The sequence below is a fragment of the Peromyscus maniculatus genome, chromosome 19 (assembly GCF_049852395.1).
Source record: "Peromyscus maniculatus bairdii isolate BWxNUB_F1_BW_parent chromosome 19, HU_Pman_BW_mat_3.1, whole genome shotgun sequence".
Classification (NCBI taxonomy): Eukaryota; Metazoa; Chordata; class Mammalia; order Rodentia; family Cricetidae; genus Peromyscus; species Peromyscus maniculatus.
In genome coordinates, this window is record NC_134870.1 from 1,523,575 (window position 1) to 1,535,533 (window position 11,959).

General features: G+C 45.4%; 1 pseudogene; it reads right to left on the reverse strand.

Moving 5' to 3' along the window:
• Nucleotides 1-10,858: 10,858 nt before the first annotated feature.
• On the reverse strand, nt 10,859-11,766 carry LOC143269608 (U4/U6.U5 small nuclear ribonucleoprotein 27 kDa protein-like; annotated as a pseudogene).
• Between the last annotated feature and the right edge of the window lie 193 nt (nt 11,767-11,959).

Genomic DNA, 11,959 nt, shown 5'->3' on the forward strand with positions numbered 1-11,959 from the left:
AACACCTTTTAAATTTTGTATCATGTTTTTGTATCTCATGTAAACAACAGCAAAGGGCAAAGAGAATTTTACTAGTTAACATTGTTTCAAGGTTAAAGGCTAGACCACAGAAGGTATCCTAGAGTTAAACTGATAAACTTTGGACGAATGTATCTGTTTGCTATCTGGAAACCAGTAGGCTATGTCAAGGTGAGGGTGTGGGGGCGCAGTTCTGTGAGCACCCTGTACGGAATATATTGTAAAAGGAGGACTGAGGCAAATCTGCTAGGGTACTTGTTCCATGTCACTTTGCTAATAATCTGTAAACATTATTCCTGGATTTTGTAGGAAATCCATTAAGTCCAATGTCTTAGAGGATGGGATTTGGAGACGTTTTGCTTTGGTTGGGTTTTGGGTCCTGAGGACTGAATGTGTGGACTTTATCAGTGAGCTATGCCTTCCACCCTGGGTAGATACACGGCTGACAGTGCAGACTCAGGCTTGAATACAGCTGTGGTCTCGCCCAGGGTAACGGTGTTGCTGGCAATTTCTCTCTTGCCCTAGAATTGAATGTAATACATATCCATGCATGGGGATGTCAGGTGTCTAGAGGTGGGGATCTCTGCAGCTCTCTAGGTTTAGTGAGCCAGGTCTGCCCTGGCCTAAATACCCAGTGTCAACATTGTAGGTGCTTCCTCCTCTTCTGGGCCAGACAGACAGACTGGACTGGGAGGGGAGTGGGGCTTTGAATTGTTGATCTGGGAATTTACTTTAAAGCCCTTTCTGGTGGCAGGTACATAAATGCTGGTTGTTTTGTAAGGGGAATGAATTCCTCGCTCAGGATGGAGAAGAGATGAGGGGGCACTCATGTGGCTAGACAGATCTGCAGACCACCTATTGAATGGTTTCTGAGAGACTCACTCTTGCTTAGTGTCCTCTAACAGGCCCCTTTGACTTGTCTCCATAGTTTTGTTCTTGTCAAGGAGTCTCTTCATTCAGAGGCTATGGTGGATGGTGTCTAAACCAGCCTTGCAGGGAGTGCACTACAGTGCCTGACTCACACTGGGGTGGTCCCCCCACCATGTTGAATATGATTTCATAGGAAGCCTTGCAGTTTCTAACTTGGCCTTTGAAACACAAGCTGAAGGAAAGCAAGCTGCCATGTAGGAAGTTCTTCTACTCAGACCTTTTGCTCAGTGACAAAGCTCGGGCCGATCCCACACACAGGCTTCTCATTTTGAGGGAAATACCCAGCCAGCCCCCAGATGTTCTGCCAACACCGCTGAGGTGCCAGTCATCTGAGTAAAGAAATCTTCATGATGTTCCACTCAACCAGACCTGTCCATGACTCTGGCCCCAGATACCTCACTACAACCACACAAGAGCCTCTAGGCAGGGCTGGGGGGTGGCTCAGTCAGTGAGGTGCTGGGACAAGCAGAGAACCTAAGTTTGAGCCCTAGAATCCATGGGAAAATCTAGACATGCATGCTGATGATTCTAGGATGAGGAGGCAGAGACAAACGGATCCCTGGGGCTTATGGGCCAGCCTAGCCTACTCAGCAGGCTTCACATTCCAGCAAAAGATCTTGACCTCTGGCCTCTGTGTGCACACACATGTGCACCTGCACATTCATGTACACACACACATAAACACATATACATATACATATACATAAACACATGCCCATAAGTGCGCAACCGCACGCGCACGCGCGCGCGCGCACACACCGCCTAGCAGAGCCCAGCTAACCTACAAAACTCTGTCTGCTATAATTGTACTTTGTTGTTTCAGTTAGTAGGTTTTTTGAGGTGATTTTGAAGGCAACAATAGTTAATGAAAGCTAGTGCTCAGGTAGTAGATGAGGCAGTGGCAGGAGAATTCAATTCTAGTTGTCTCCTTGATGTCAGCGAGCCAATATGCGACCCAACCATATGGGAATCAATTTTCATTGCACTTTGTAAATGCTTGTTCTGAGTGGATGAGAAATTTAACTATCTCAATAATAGCCTTTTTGAAATAATAGTGGAGAGGAACCAATACAGAATTTCTCATTTCTAATAGGTCTTCCCTGATACTTTGACCACGGTGAAATGTTTCAGAACAAATCTTTCATGACTGAGGAAGCTTCATTTGTGCCACTTAATAATAGCAGCCACACATAACAATTCCAAGGAGAGCAACCCCAAGTGTGTGTGTGTGTGTGTGTGTGTGAGAGAGAGAGAGAGAGAGAGAGAGAGACAGAGACAGAGACAGAGACAGAGACACAGACAGACAGACAGACAGACAGACAGACACACACACACACACACACACACACACACACACACGCACACGCACACGCACACGCACACGGACGGACGGACAGACGGATGGACGGACAGACAGACAGGATCTCACTCTGTAGCCCAAGCTGGCCTGCTGGTACTCACTATGCAGACCAGGTTACCTCATTGTGAGTGCTGGGATGACAGATGTAAGGCACCATGCCTGGCCAAACTATTATTTAAAAAAAAAAATCACACAAAACAATGAGAAAATACGAAGAAAGAGTGGGTATTTAGTGAAGTCGGGTAGTTGGAAGTGTTTGCATTTTCTGTTTTTAAGAGTACTTACAAATTTATTTTTTCATAATTACATATATAAACATATATATGTAATGTACTTTGACCTTATCTCCCTATTATCCACACTCATCTCCTCTTCCTCCCACTTCACTTTCCTCCTTTACAGTAAGTCCTCTTCTCTTCTTTGTTTTGTTTTAAACAGACCTCATGTAGGCCAGGCTGGCCTTGAACTCCTGATTCTCCTGTCTCCACCTTCCAAGTGCAGGTATTACAGACATGTGCCACCACACCCAGCCTAGTATACTTAGCTTTTAGTGGGGTTACTAAAATATTTATTAATGAAAGTGCTTTCTGGAGCATTAAAAAAAATAAAGTCTGCAGCCGGGAGGTGGTGGCACACACCTTTAATCCCAGCACTTGGGAGGCTGAAGCAGGCGAATCTCTGTGAGTTCGAGACCAGCCTGATCTACAAAGCAAGTTCCAGGAAAGGCGCAAAGCTACACAGAGAAACCCCATCTCAAGAAACCAAATAATAGTAATAGTAATAATAATAATAATAATAATAATAATAATAATAATAATAAAATAATAAAGTCCAGGGGGAAGTGGGTGGGAATTGAAGTGAAATGGGATGGGTTAGCTGACAGTTCCATGGCATTAACTGTGTTAACCTCTCTACATCCATGCATTTTAGAGAGAGAAGGGTTGAGGTGTAGCTCAGTTGTAGGGCATAGGCATAGCATGGCGGAGATCCTGGGTTTAATTTCCAGCATGCACGCGTGCGCGCGTGCGCACACACACACACACACACACACACACACACACACACACGCTGGGGAGAATGCTCACTGGGTAAAGTGCTGTCCATACAAGGGTGAAGAGCTGAATTCAGACTCCCCAGAACCCATGTCAAGCCAGACACGGTAGCACACGTGTGTAATCCAAGCACTTCTATGGTGGGACAGATGGAGCTCACCACCCAGCCTGTCTGGCACTCATGTGTGAAACAAGGCAGAAAGTGAGGACCTATACCTGAGGGCAGGGGAGCTGACTGATGTAAGAAAGCAAAACCAGATGGCAGTGCACACCTTTGATCCCAGCACTCGGGAGGCAGAGCCAAGTGGATCTCTGTGTTTGAGGCCAGCCTGGGCTACAGAGCGAGATCCAGGACAGGCACCAAAACTACACAGAGAAACCCTGTCTCAAAAAACCAAAAAAAAAAAAAAAGATAAAAAAAGCAAAAGCAACTTGGATTGGAAAGAAAGGGTGTCTATTTGGCTCAGGAGACTTTTCGAAGATGCTCAGAGTCATCAAGGGTCAGATGAGTCTGTGGCCTTGGACCTCACTCCAGTCTATTATTCATACTCATCTCTGTAGTCTTAAGTACACATGTGTGCATGGCTTCCCTCAACTTTAATTTGTGTTTATTAGATTCAGAGTGTAGGAGCCAAGCTGTATCCATAATAGAGAGAAAAATTATCCCTGCTTCCTCCAAGGTGACTGCGTCTTTTGGGAATACCTTTGTGTGGAGAGGATTAATTTACAGACTAATAACCCAACAGGGGAGTGGGGAGGAGAGACAGACAAACAGAGAGGCACAGAATTATGTTCCTTCCCCAGGAAAAAGCCAAGGACCTACTTTTTATGAGACAGGGAAGGAAGGAAGGAGGGGGGAAGGGAAGGAAGACAGACGGACACAGGTTATAAATGTAATGACTGAGACAAAGATATCAGAACTACAGCTTAATTCCTCTATTTCCACTTCATGCAAAGAAGCAATTTTCTCTTAAAAATTACTGTTGTTATGTGTGTATGTATGATTGGTGGTGTGTGCATACGTGCACGTGGAGGTCAGAGGACACTTGGGTAGAGTCAGTTCTCTCAGTTCACCTTCACGTGGGTTCTGGGGATGGAGCCCTAGTCACCCAGCAAATGCCTTTCTTTACTGCTGAAACCATTTCACCAAGAAGCAACTTTTAAAAAAGTATGATTATCATTTATGTGTATGAATGAATGGGCTCTGTGTGTGTGTGTGTGTGTGTGGTATGTGTGAGTGTGTAGGAATGAGCTCCCTGGTGTGTGTGTGTGGTATGTGTGTGAGTGTGTAGGAAGGTGCTCCCTGGTGAGTGTGTGTGTATGTGTGTGTGTGTGTGTGTGTGTGTATGAACATGCTCCATGGTGTGTGTGTGTGTGTGTGTGTGTGTGTGTGTGTGTGTGTGTGTAGGAATGAGCTCCCAGGTGTGTGTATGGGGTATGTGTGTGAGTGTGTAGGAAGGTGCTCCCTGGTGAGTGTGTGTGTGTGTGTGTGTGTGTGTGTGTGTGTGTGGTATGTGTGAGTGTGTAGGAATGAGCTCCCTGGTGTGTGTATGGGGTATGTGTGTGAGTGTGTAGGAAGGTGCTCCCTGGTGAGTGTGTGTGTGTGTGTGTGTGTGTGTGTGTGTGTGTGTGTGCAACAGTACCAGTGTGGCAGTAAGAAGACCACTGTGGGAGTCATTTTGCTTTTTCCATCTGAAGTGGTTTTAGGGATTGAACTCAGGTCATCAGGCTTGGCATAAGCCCCTTTACCCACTGAACCATCTGGCTGGCCCAAGAAGCAACTTTCTGATCATATGGAGTTGGAAAGAGAAATATTTTTGGTAGTTTTGACATCTGGGAAAACATTCTGTCCTGTTAATACTTAAAATATCTACAAGAAAGTGTAACCAAAGATGAGAACAGAGTAGTCATGTGAAATGCTGTAAAGATTGCTAAAATGACCCCTCCCTCCTTCCCACCTCTCTCCTTCCCTCCCTCCCTCCCTTTCTCCCTCCTCCCTTCCTCCTTCCCTCCCTTTCTCCCTCCTCCCTCCCTCTCTCCTTTTCTCCCTCCTCCCTCCCTCCCTTTCTCTCTCCTCCCTCCCTCCCTTTCTCCCTCCTCCCTCCCTCCCTCCTTCCTTCCCTTCCTCTGTCCCTCTCTCCCTCCTTCCTTCCTTCTTCTTTTGGTGGTTTGAGACAGGATCTTGCTATGTAGCCCTACTGGCCTGGAATCGGTAGGTAGATCAGGCAGCCTTGGACTTTCACAATACCTCTGCCTTTGCCTCCTGACTTGTGGAGTAATAGGTATGCCATGCCATACCATTCTTAAGCAAGGCAACTCACTTAAGTCACACTATGTGCCTGAGAATATATGGTCCTGAGGGGGAGTAAATAGGAACTGCAACCCAGGTAGAGGGAGCATCCTTTCCTTCAAAAATCACTGTGGTGAGCAGAATTCTAAGTCCCACCCACACAGGAGTCTTAGTTACTTTTCTATTGCTGTGATGAAATAGCATGATCAAGGCAACCTGTAAAAGCTGCATTTAATCGGCCTTATGGTTTAGAGCACTGATTCTCAACATTCCTAACGCTGTAGCCCTTTAATATTTTATGTTGTGGTGATTCCAGTCCTAAAATGATTTTGTTGTTACTTCATAACTGTCATTTTGCTACTGTTATGAATTGTAATGTAGGTATCAGATATGCAACCCCCAAGGGGGTTGAGAATCGCTGGTTTAGAGGGTTGGAGTCTGTGATGATGGAACAAGAAAGCATGGTGGCAGGAACATTTGAGAGCTTACATCCTGACATCTAAACAGTGGGCTGAAAGAGGCACACTGGGAATGGCGTGGGTTCTTGACGATTCCACCATTGGGGACCACGTATGCAAACCTATGAACCTGTGGGGGTCGCTCTCATTTTAATCGTTCACCATTTAATCACTAATACACTTAATCATAATGTATTCCCCTACATACACAGTTCTGTTCCATCCCCTCCCCTTGGTGAGGGGTCAGGATATGTGAATATGATGACTACTGCTTCATATGACAAAGGTAAAGGATGTTGCAGGTGTAATTAAGGTCTCTAGTCAGTTGACTTTGTGTTATCAAAAGGAAGATTATCTTGGGCAGACTGATCTAACCAGTTGAGTCCTTTAAAAGAAGACCTGAGATCAGCGGCTTGACCCCTGGCCTTGAAGCAGCTGCCATGAGCTCTGTAGCTGCAAGTCAATGCATTCTGGAAGCAACTGTGAGCTTGGAAGAGGACTTCGGACTTCAAACTAGACTCTGCTTTGTGAGACTCTGAGCAGAGGATTTAGTAACTGTGTCCGGAGTCTTGACTCAGAGAGACTGAGAGACAATAAACAAGTGTGAAATCACTGTATCTGTGGTGGTTTATAAAGCAGCAATGGAAATTAGTATAGTCTTATCAGTCGTCTTCCATTATCTGGCACTTCATCTATTTGTTTTTCTCCCTCGTTCCCCAGGCTGTTTCTTATGAATTAAACAAGTCTGCCCAGTCTCATAAATCTATTCCTAATCACATGTTTCCATGTAGTTATCACCTTCCAAATAATAGCTAGACATCTTGAAAGAATAGTATAGCATCATGGACAGCTTACAAAGGGGGGTTGAACAAGACAAGATTTTGTTTTTCTTTCACGTGAAGGCAGGTAATGATATAGGGTGTCAGCAGCAACTCAAAGGACGTCTTCAGTGTCCCAAGATGCTGTTTTTCATTGCTTAATGTGTAGTCTTGTGGTCACTTTTGTGACTCTCTTGGCCCCTTCTATTGTATTGCAGGCAGGTGTAAAGGGCAAGTGATAGAAGGAACTGTCACCTCCTTAAGGAGTAACCTCAAGACACCTTATGGGATTTTGGAAATGTCAGTCTTTAGTTCGGCACGTAGCTTCCCTCAACAAAATTGGGGCCTCATTTGTGAGGGAGATGGTATCTTAGTCTACTTATGTTGCTATGAAAAAAAAACTTTGTTATGCAATTTTTGTTGTTGTTTGCTTTGTTTTTTTGAGACAGGGTTTCTCAGTGTATTCCCGGCTGTTCTGGAACTTGCTTTGTAGACCAGGCTAGCCTTGAACTCAGAGAGATTCACCTGCCTCTGCCTCCTGAGTGCTGGGATTAAAGGCGTGCACCACCACTGCCAGGCTGTTATGCAATTCATAATCAATGGAAATTTATTACTGAAATACTAGAAGCTGTGAAGTCCAAGAAGAAGATACCACAGAGGCCAGGCATAGTGGTGCAGCTCTGTAATTCCAATTTGGGAATTGGAAGCAAGAGGAGAGCTGCAAGTTTGAGGCCAGGCTGGTTTACATAGCAAGTTCCAGGTCAGTTAATGTGTATTTGTTACTTTTTTTTTCCTGAGACAGGATTTCTCTGTGTTACAGCCCTGGCTGTCTTGGAACTCACCCTGTGGACCAGGTTTTCCTGGAACTCATAGAGATCCACCTGCCTCTGCCTCCGAAATGCTGGGATTAAAGGTGTGCACCACCATTGCCTGGCTAGTTACTTATTATTGTGACAAGATTCCTGAGAAGGTAACTTAAGGAAAAAAGAATCAGTTCCAACTCACAGTTGGAGAGTATAGTTCACCATGGTGGAAGAGACATGGGAGGCATGGGAGGTAGCTGGCACCGAGAGTCAGGATTCAGAGAAAGGAGGGGGAGGGGCGAGGGACATTGAAAGGAGAGAGAGGGGAGGGGCTGGTATTTAGTCCACTCTCTTCTTTATTCAGGGTAGAGCCCATGGAATGGTGCTGCCCATATTCAGGTATATTCTCCCTCCTCAGCTGCACCTCTCTGGAAACGTTCTCACAGGCACTTCCAGATGTTCATCTCTTAGGTGGTTCTAAATTTTGTAAAGTCTACATTCAAGATTAATGATCCTAAATTCTCCCCTGGTCAACCTGACACCCAAACATTTAAAGAGTATAACATCTCTCTCAAGACTCATGGCCCCTAAAGACTCATGTTAATTTCATAACGCAGCATTCATGTCCATCTCTAAAAGTCCCCAAATCTAGATAGTTCCAACAGTCTTTAAAAGCATAAGAGTAGTGTCTCAGCTGAGCATGGCGGCGCACCGCACACCTTTAATCCCAGCACTCGGAAGGCAGAGTCGGTGGATCTCTGAGTTTGAGGCCAGCCTGGTCTACAGAGCAAGTCCCAGGACAGCCAGGGTTGTTACACAGAGAAACTTTGTCTTGAAAAACAACAACAACAAAACAAACAAACAAACAAACAAAAAATAGTCAGACTCTCTTGAGACATCGACAAACTCAAGTGTGAAACCCTATAACGTCAAAGTTGCAATGTGGAGCGGCACCAGAGAAATACTCCCATTGCGAGGAGAGAAATGGGGTATAGCAAAGACAGACAGACAGACCAAAGTAACATTGAAGTATAGCAGGGAAAACACCGAATGCTGAAGCTCCATATCTGCCATCTAGGGCTTATAGGAGCATCATCTGGGATGCTGGGCTTGGAGAACTGACCTGGCAAGTTCTGCTGCCCACAGCACACAGAGCCTCTGTCTTGGGGTAGCTCTATCCCGTGCCTGCAAATTATCTTAGCAGATATCCCGTGGCCATGGCATCTTCAACATCCTGGGGCTCTATAGCCGCTTAGGGTTCACCTTCCTAGCTTTATCACATGTCTGTTCAGAGCCTGTTTGCAGGGAATCAGACCCTGATACATGCTGCTTGACTTTGGTGACTTTTTGAACCTTGGTACAGGCCTCCATGATGCTGTCACATTTGCATTCCTACAGGCCTATAAAACCTGCACTGTATCAGTTACTGTTCTGTTGCTATGATAAAACATCATGACCAAGGCAACTTGTAGACGGAAAGGTTTATTTGTGTTTACAGTTCCAGATGGGTAAGAGTTCATTGTGGCAGAACTGATGGCTGGTACAGGAAGCCAAGGGCACACATCTTGAACAGTAAACAGGAAGCAGAGGGAGAGAACTGGGAATGGTATAAACCTTAACTCTTTTTTGTTTGTTTGCTTATTTTTGTTTTTCGAGACAAGGTTTCTCTGGGTAGCCTTCTCTGTGCCACCACAACTGGCTGAGTCTTAAACTCTTAAAGTCCACCCGCAATGATGTAGTCCTCTGGCAAGGACACACTTAAACCTCCCCTAACAGCACCATCACCTGGGGACTAGGTGTTCAGATGCCTGAGACTATGGGGACATCTCACTCAGACTGCAGTGAGCACCATGTGGACAGTGCCATTAGGTTCTGCCTGTGCAGATGGAGTCTGACCACTTCCAACACAGCTGCAGTGGTCTCTGTGTGCCTTGGTAGTTGAACTTGAGGAAAGACTTCCTTAGGCAGTTGCTTTCAAACAGGGGACCACTGTAGCATTGTTCTCAGTTTAGGCTCTCTGTTTTCAAATGTCTGCCTTTTTATAAGTTGGACCCTTTGATGGATGGGGTCTTTCCCTCAGGGTACTGTTCTATTGTCTCAATGCAGAGTGGGTATTTTTTTTAAACGGTGCTCATCTCTTGAACACAACTGCTTCTTCCTCGTGATCTTTTTCTCACTACTTGCACACTTTCCGTATTTTTCTGCCCCATTTGTTGCTTCTCACAACAGACCTGGATAATAGCCGTGAGCATTAACCATGCCCAGAACCTGAACTCTATCCTATCTTGAACCAAGGAAATTAGTTCACTGCTTTTGAATTCAACTCAAGTTCTTAGGACACAGGCAGAGTGAAGCCAGATTGTTTGCCAGAATATCATGCATATGCCCCAGTTCCCACTGGTCTTTGTTCTCCTCTGAAATCTCATGAGCCAGGCCTCCTTTGTCTGTATTACTTTTGGCATTCTGGTTTTCTAAATTCCCAGGAAGGGCCATTAAGTTCTACGTATGCATTCTAGGGCTTCCCTCGCCTGAAGTTCCAAACATTCTTCTTGCAAACCAGTCCCAAGAGCCTGTGAACCATGTAGGTTTACCACAGCAATGGATGCATTCTTGGTACTCACTTTCTGTATTTTCTTTCTCACCGCTATGACAGACTATCTGGCAGAAACATTCAAGGGTGTGGTTTAGCTCAGAGTTGTAAGGTACAGTTTCATAGTAGAGAGCATCACTGTGAGGAAGCATGGGAAAGGCATGTGAGACAGCTGGTCCCACTGCATCTGCGGTCAGGAGACAGAGAGGTGAAGGCTTCTACTCTTCAGTCTAGGATTCCAGCTCTCCAAGTGCTGCCCTGTGCTAAGTAGGTCTTCTTACCTAGGTGTGTCTCCTAGGTGATCCTGTCAAGTTGACAATCAAGATTAGCCATTCCACAAGGCTAAGTAGTAAGACAGGGCCTCCAAATAGCAAGCATTAAAATGACACCAACAGATTCAACATACGATTAGTGTCTCTTGCTGTATTTTAACATGGCAAAGAGGCAAAAAGGCTCCCTTAAGCTTCTTTTAAAAATTATTTATTCTTTTAAAAATTATTTATTCTTGCTGGGCAGTGGTGGCAAGCCACCACTTTTTTTTTCTTGAGACAGGGTTTCTCTGTGTAGCCTTGGCTCTACTGGATCTCACTCTGTAGACCAGGCTGGCCTCGAACTCACAGAGATCCACCTGGCTCAGCCTCCTGAGTGCTGGGATTAAAGGCGTGCACCACTGCCACCTGGCTTTTTTTTTTTAATATAAAATGGGTAGAAATACAGTTTTATTGGAGAAACTCACATCTAAGTTACTTTCAGTTTTTAAGAACTCCTAACAAGCACCCAAGAAGAAAGCACACACAGGTTCAAAGGAACAAGACAAACGGCTGCAGCCACCGCAGGGCCACCACTTAAAAGTGTCACCTCCCTCCTGGGGAAAGGTGTACACTGTGGTTCCTGAACAAGACCTCCTTACTTTACAAGAAGGAACAGCCAAGATCCTGTTTGGAGGTGTATTCAATACAAAATATAAACTACTTTCTGACCCAGATGAGGGGGAAATCCTTTAACACCTCAAGTCTCCTGCAATGAAATCCAGAGGTCTGTTGAATCCGCCTTTTCAATTCATGTACTGCCTGTATTTCCTCTTCTGAGACACGTTTATGGCATAGGCGTTTACAGAGCCATCGACTTTCTTCCCTCTTGTGGAGTCAAAAGAGACAAATCCCATTAATTTAATCAGTTCTAGTTCTTCCTCTGTCCTACCCTCCAGATCTTCCTCAGTGATATGACATTCTTTGCTCTTTATTTCTTTAGTTTCTTTCTTCTCTCAATCTCTTCTTTCTTTCAGTCAAGAAGGGGAAGGAAATGTGGATCTAAGTTGCCTTGGACACCTAGAGCATCTTCAGTGTGGGGATCTTGAGTGGCTCCTTCTGCAATCCCTCTCCCAGGACCTGAACTTTCCTCAGCGCCTTCTGAGATCAGGTGATGTGGACCGGGACCTACGCTCCCCCCCCCTCCCGCCCCCCAGGGCAGCTGTGCCTATGACTGTGGCCCTACTCCTCTGATCACCACAGAAACAACTGGTGGCTCACACCTTTAATCCCAGCACTCGGGAGGCAGAGGCAGGTGGATCTCTGAGTTTGAGGCCAAACTGGTTTACAGAGTGAGTTCCAGGACAGCCAGGACTACACAGAGAAACCCTG